This window comes from Lolium rigidum, chromosome 6 (assembly GCF_022539505.1).
Source record: "Lolium rigidum isolate FL_2022 chromosome 6, APGP_CSIRO_Lrig_0.1, whole genome shotgun sequence".
Taxonomy (NCBI): domain Eukaryota; kingdom Viridiplantae; phylum Streptophyta; class Magnoliopsida; order Poales; family Poaceae; genus Lolium; species Lolium rigidum.
Genome location: NC_061513.1, coordinates 291,043,870 through 291,050,391, shown reverse-complemented (window position 1 = coordinate 291,050,391; position 6,522 = coordinate 291,043,870).

Here is a 6,522-nt window from a genome sequence, read left to right as displayed (position 1 = left end):
TGCCAGAAAATCAATCTAAGCTAGCCATGCACCCCATCGGCCTCCACGTCACCAATCAGGGAGAACACGTACACGACGTATCATTGAATCTTAGCGGTCCATCAAGTCTCTCGATCTAGCTGAGCCTATCTACAGCCAAAAGAGAGAACCGAAATTTTACCTCCATCTCATCTTGTTCCCGCCATAGGCACCCCCTCCCTCCCTTCCTCAAAATATTTGAACCTCCAACCTTAGTCTATAAATATGGGGTGGGATGCAGCCAACGCGTGCGTCGTGTGTGACGACTTAGACTTTGACTCTTTACTCGTCGAGGAGAGGAGAGTGGGCGGTCTGTCGCCTATTGAGTCTGTCGAGGCTTCCGGTTTCATGGTCATTGTGGACGGTGGCGGTAATTCTCAGATTCTTCATTTTCGCTCTGTTTCATGAATCGATACATCTATCTACCCTCGTTTGTACATCTTTGTCCATGTCGAGCTCAGATTCGTTTCCTACGAGATGCGCCGAAAAGGGAGCCTGCAGGGCTGCGCGCGGCGGCGAGGCACCGGCATGGATCGATCATCGTAGTTTTTGCGGCGGCGTAGGTCGGAGAACTGTGGTCAGTTGTTTCTTCTTTTCTTTTGGATATATTCCCGTACGTACGTACGTATCTGCAGGCTGCAGCTAGCTAGGCATGCAGAGGCGCGCGCGCGTATATGTAGTATCCTTGTACCGTGTCACGTAAACGTACGTATTGATGCGAGTGATCCCGATGGATATGGTAGCCAGCACAGCACGTAGGGATATGTTTGGGAATTAAGGAGGCAGCTGATGGATTGCGTTGTTTTGGGAATCGATCGATCGAGGCAGCACGTACCGGTATCGGTTCGTCTCGCGCGCGGGGACCCCACCCCACCTTGTTCGCGTGAAGTAGACGTAGCAAAAGGCAGGGATCGATATGCCCGCTGGTTCCGATGAGCGCGTCGCTGGAGCCGGCCAGCCTGGCAGCCTAAACGTAACGAGACGAGACGTCGTTTAGGCGCGCTGGAGCCGGCCAGGCTGGCAGCCTACTCACGCTGGCCAGTCGCGCGGGAGGTGGAGGCCGGAGTAGTACGCACGCGCGCCATCTCCTCCGAGTCCAACACAAGAAAAACGAAGAAAGGGATGGAGAGTACGGCGATGCATGCCAGGCCGGGTCAAACACAAGCACTCCTCCGAGTCCAACAGCTGGGAAGAAGCTCTCCTCTTGAAAGATTGCTCTCGTGGTTGTCCTTTCACCTAGTCATGATTACTTAGTTTGGTCTTTTGTTACAACTTCATTAACTTCCCTATGAGTCATAACTAGAAGGTGTATTTTTAGTCACTGAGTAACAGCAAGTCGTGTGCTTGAGCCAAGAGAAGTCGGGCTAGCCACTCCCACGTGCACCTAGTGATCTCACATATCTTAATCTTTCTTTCCATGTTGCACCCTTGCCCTTGTTCATGATTCTGTATTTAATGCTTTGGTAAATTGGGCAGATTGGAAACAACAACCATCTCTACTGTTTTTGGTCGTGCAGCCAACACTGCTGCGCGTTGTGCCGGAAGCCTGTCGAGAAGATGTCACAGCATTTCGGTCCCACGGGATGTAAGCAACATACTGCAAAGACAACATAGTCGGTGGTGGCTGCAGGAGGCGCGCGGCCTGTGAGAAGGAGGTTGACGAGGGAGGATGTTCCTGCGGCTAATCGAGGGTTCTAGCATGTAATTAAAAGGTTCCAATAGGTGTCCGATGATGGTTTTGGCTTGTGGCTAATGAATGAATCGTGTTAGCTATGTGACTGTTGTCACAACCTGATACTAGGAAGTTTGCATGGAAAGGTACAAACATATATGGTCAAGTGATTAACAGTGTCAGGAGCTCGAGTTTCAGAAATTGCTTGTTCAAGAAACTTGAGGAACCCCTGGCAGTATCAATAAGACTTTTCATGAATAGTACTTTCAAGACAAGCATCAATAAGACTTGCATAAGAGTTACTCATAAAGCAATAAATTCTTAGTAAAGGCATTGAAGCAACACAAAGGAAGAATTATATGTTAGGCAACCGACTCTGATCGATTTCAGGTGAGCATCTCACGCCAACACACTAGGAATTTACGGAGACCAGAAAACTATAGCTAGGCAAAGAAGAAAATACGGAACCGATCCACGACGTCATGTTTTATTGGTATAGTAGTACACGTTGGGCTTTCGCCTGGGCTTGATGCATGATCGATCGAGTCGGTCGAACACGTAAAAGTGGATCCTACATACGCGATAGCGCTGGTAGGTCTTGACACGTGTTCGTTCGTTCTTTCGCATGCATGCACGCCACGGCACGGAACGGCTGTGAGTTAGAGTAGTCTGCTCCGCCTCCGCACGTTTATATATTTTTTTAATTTTATTACTGTTGATGATGATGATGGTTTTTCTTGTGGAATTTTTATTTAGATGCTTTGGTATCTCCATTGTTTCTTTCTTGGGGCCGGGGTTATATATTTCATCTTCCTTGCATCCATAGAATGAAGGCATGAAGGGAATGGAAAAAATTGACAAATATCAATTGAACTTAACAAGGAAGTCATTAGGGAAAAAATTGGCAGTTCTATTTGCTTGGCCATATATATAGAGCAAAGGATATTATAGAAAATGATCTATCGTAGAAAAAATGTTTAAATTAAAACAGTTTGGTTTTTGCAAGGATGTAATACCTCCGTTCAAAATAAGCATCTTTGTTTTGCATAGATCTGGATGTATCTAGATATATTTTAGTTGTAGGTACATCCGGATCTAGAAAACAGCCGAGATATTTATTTCTAGACGGAGGCAAGATATTTATTTCTAGACGGAGGCAGTAGTAGGGGAAGCATTTTTGTGTCGTGACATACTAATTAAGAAAGCTCGAAATAGAAAATCATGCGGCCAAGATGTGGTGATATGTTAACATTGCGGTAAATAAGATAATTTGTACAATGGTTTCGACTAAGAGGGCTACTTGATTCAAACGACTGTCGTATGATTGTGGAGAATTACACTCCATATCAGTTTTTTGTTCCCCGACCGTGGAGTGGATACGTCGAGTAGGGAGGTCGCCCCGAACCCTTGAAAACAAGGGGCCCAAAATGTATATGCTGGTCTAGCCTGGCTTAGTTGCCTAACATGGACAACACAAGAAAAAAGCTGAGTGCAGCACGCCACATCATCCCATGAAAGTTCTTGTAGCGATACAACTCATGTTCCTGCTACGCGGTCGACCACGCCGCACGGTCACACGAGCACGTCACGAGAATCTGGAGTGGGCCCCATGTTGGAGATATGCCCAAGAGGCAATAATAAAAGTGGTTATTATATATCTTTATGTTTATGATAAATGTTTATATACCATGCTATAATTGTATTAACCGAAACATTGATACATGTGTGATATGTGGATTGAGCCTCGGGTCAAGACTTTCCTTTTTTGCAGTTTAGGAAAATGAATAGAGTGCTAGATGGATGCATCACAATTAGTCGATTCAGGTCGGTCCTGAAACTTGGTCTATCTATAACCGACTTGAAACATGCGACATGGGAGTGGCCACATTTTAAGAGACGTACTTATCAAAATCCATAATCATGTAGGTCATCATGTGGTCCGTGGATGTTAAATTTCATGAAATACTTCATGGGGATATGTTAAGTCTTCTAATAAATTTCTCTAACACCATTGTAATTGATAGAATTCTGATTTCACATGAGCAAATGGGTGAGAAGTTCCAATCCTTATATATTAGTCTAAATTTTAGAAAATCATTAACATATTAAAGATGGATGGAAATATGGATGTTAATTGCTTTAATATGGCTGTCTTGATGCTAGCTTGCCACACATCTAGCTTGGTAGAGACATTTTAGTTCACCGCATGGACCTAATAATTGGTTTATTAGGTTTAATTCTTTGCGTTGTTGTGTAATTTGCTTGGTGGTCCGGCCTTCGTAGCAGCAGTATGAAAGTAGGGACGGCAGCACATGTGAAGATCAGAGTCTTACCTTTCAGGGTGAAAATCTAAGGTCTGATCTTAATTGGTGTATCTAGCAATGAACTTGTTGAAAAAAAAAATTTAGGAGCAGGGACTATCTTCAGGGTGAAAACCTAAGATCTTTGATCGGACGACAACGACGCTTGTGCACTGTTCCCTTGAAGGCATCACTTTTGGAGAGACTAAAGTTTAGGTGTCGTCTTGGTGGTGGTTGTATTGTTGTTGTGTGGTGACCCTGCATACCACTGCATGTTGTAGTATGCCAGTCGTTGATATAACATTCGCGAAGTACCATTCCGCAAATATCACATCCCTCAGAGTAGTACAACAGAACATAGCAAGGTCCATAACTCATTCACATATTATTACAATACACATACACAAGTCGTCTTGGAGTTCCTCTTGGGTCCTAAGAGAATAACTCCTGGGTTCGAGGCGAACCCAACTTAACTTACAATACCATTGTCTCATTAAACTAAACATTTATTTATTCGAGCAGCTCCTTAGTAAGAGTCTAAGCTGCTCGGCTACTTCTACTCATCAGATATCTCTAGGCTTGTTCTCCTCCGGAAGCCTCCCCGGATCCGTAGACTATGATATAGTCTACGCCTTCAACTCCACCTGAGAGGTCAGGTTCATCGTAGCCGATGATCTCGGCTCCATCATTGATGTTGTAGTCCTCCTCCAGATGATTCAGACAATCTAAGCAGGGGATTTAAGAGTGGTATGAGTACGAGCGTACTCAACAAGTTCATTATAGATAAGAGGTGTTTAATGCACTAGCTACGATATTAGACCAGAAAGTCTAATACCAATGCAAGTTTTTATAAACATTTCTTCAAGAGATTGCTTTTATTTCAAAGAGCTATGTCCGTCAGCCTTCACCGGTTTACTAGAACTTCATGGAGCTCCTTTCCGGCCGCGTTCGCAGTTCCTCAATCCCGGAACAGGGAGTGACAGGTCACAGTTCTTTACACTCTGCAGAGGGGTGTTGCTTTACCCATAAGAGATCTTAACCTTGGTGCCAACCGGGCAGCTTTCCCGTCCACACTTCCTTTGGTGTGGGGCCCGGTATAAGGTCTAGCCAATCATGTTCCTCCGCTACCTCGAACACCCACCTTTTGTTGCATGCCCCGACCCTGGGTCCTCGCCGGTCCCATTATTCCCATATTTCAGGGTGGACCCCGACCACGACGACAGTCTGGGATCGAACCAAACTCCTTCGCCGGTAGCTGCAACCCATCATAGACCGCAATACCGTGGGGACTTAGGACTCCCCGACCTCACCAGCTTGCTCCTTCGGGCGACAAGTGTACTACGGACTATGCCGTGGGGACTTAGGACTCCCCGACCTCACCATCTTGCCCCTTGGATTACAAGTGTACTACGGTAAAGCGCATCCGTTGGTGAACGAGAGGTGGAAACACTTTTGACTACTCCGTCCCACTCCGGATCTTATGGTTAACACGGGTATTACGGCACAAGAATCATCGGCGACATTTGTTGTTTAATCCTAGATGGATATAAACCCGTGCAATGGAACCTCCACCATATCAACACAATCCATGGTTCCATTGCCCACCACATAGTCATATTCATAGTTATGAAAGTAGTGGTTTTGATGTTTATGCAATAGTGATAACAATAATACTTTGCAAGTAATTTGATAGAAATACTCAAATGACATGAGCAAGCGATGAACTTGCCTGAACACTGCAAAGTTTTGCAGTTGGTAGGTATGGACTGACCCTTGTCCTCTTGTTCTGAAAAATAGCATCATTGTCCGATAAGGGCAATGGTTAAAGAAGCAATTTATGCATGATTCCATTTTTTAGGGTTTGTTCCCCCCTTCCGATGTCGTTATTATTTCATGTAAGAGGTTAATACTAAGAATAATTTGAGGATATATGATTTAGGATAAAATACAACCTTGAAATGTTGTCAAGGTGTTTTTGAAGTCCAAATGCATTAATGGACTTATTTTCATTATTGAAAATAATATGTGTGATTTAAATGATTATTTAAATCATCAAATTTGAACTTATTCTTGTTTAACTTCAAAAATTCTATTTCATATTTTATTAAGATAGAGATTTTTATACTGAGTGGTTTTCATATTTTTAATTATTTTTTTGGAGCTTTCAAACATTTAGTATGAATTTTCAAAGTTTCAGTATTTATAGAATTTGTGAAATACCAAATTTGCCCCTGGGCCCACCTGTCAGTGGAGCCCAGTGGGTTGGGTTAGACCAGCTCGGGTCCAACCGACCCGAGCGGTCGCTCACTCTCTTCCCCACCACGCCGCCTCGACGAACCCTAATCCCCTTCTCTCGGCGACCCGTGTCGCCGCTCGCCGTCGCCGGCTGATTCCGGCGAACTCCGACCGCCATGGCCCTCGCCATGGGGCGCAATCGAACCGCCTTGTGACGCCGGTCCTTCTCATCCGCGTCGATCTGGAGCGGGCGCTGCTCCAGCTCGTCTTCGTCCTCCCTCGCGGCGGCTAGGGTTA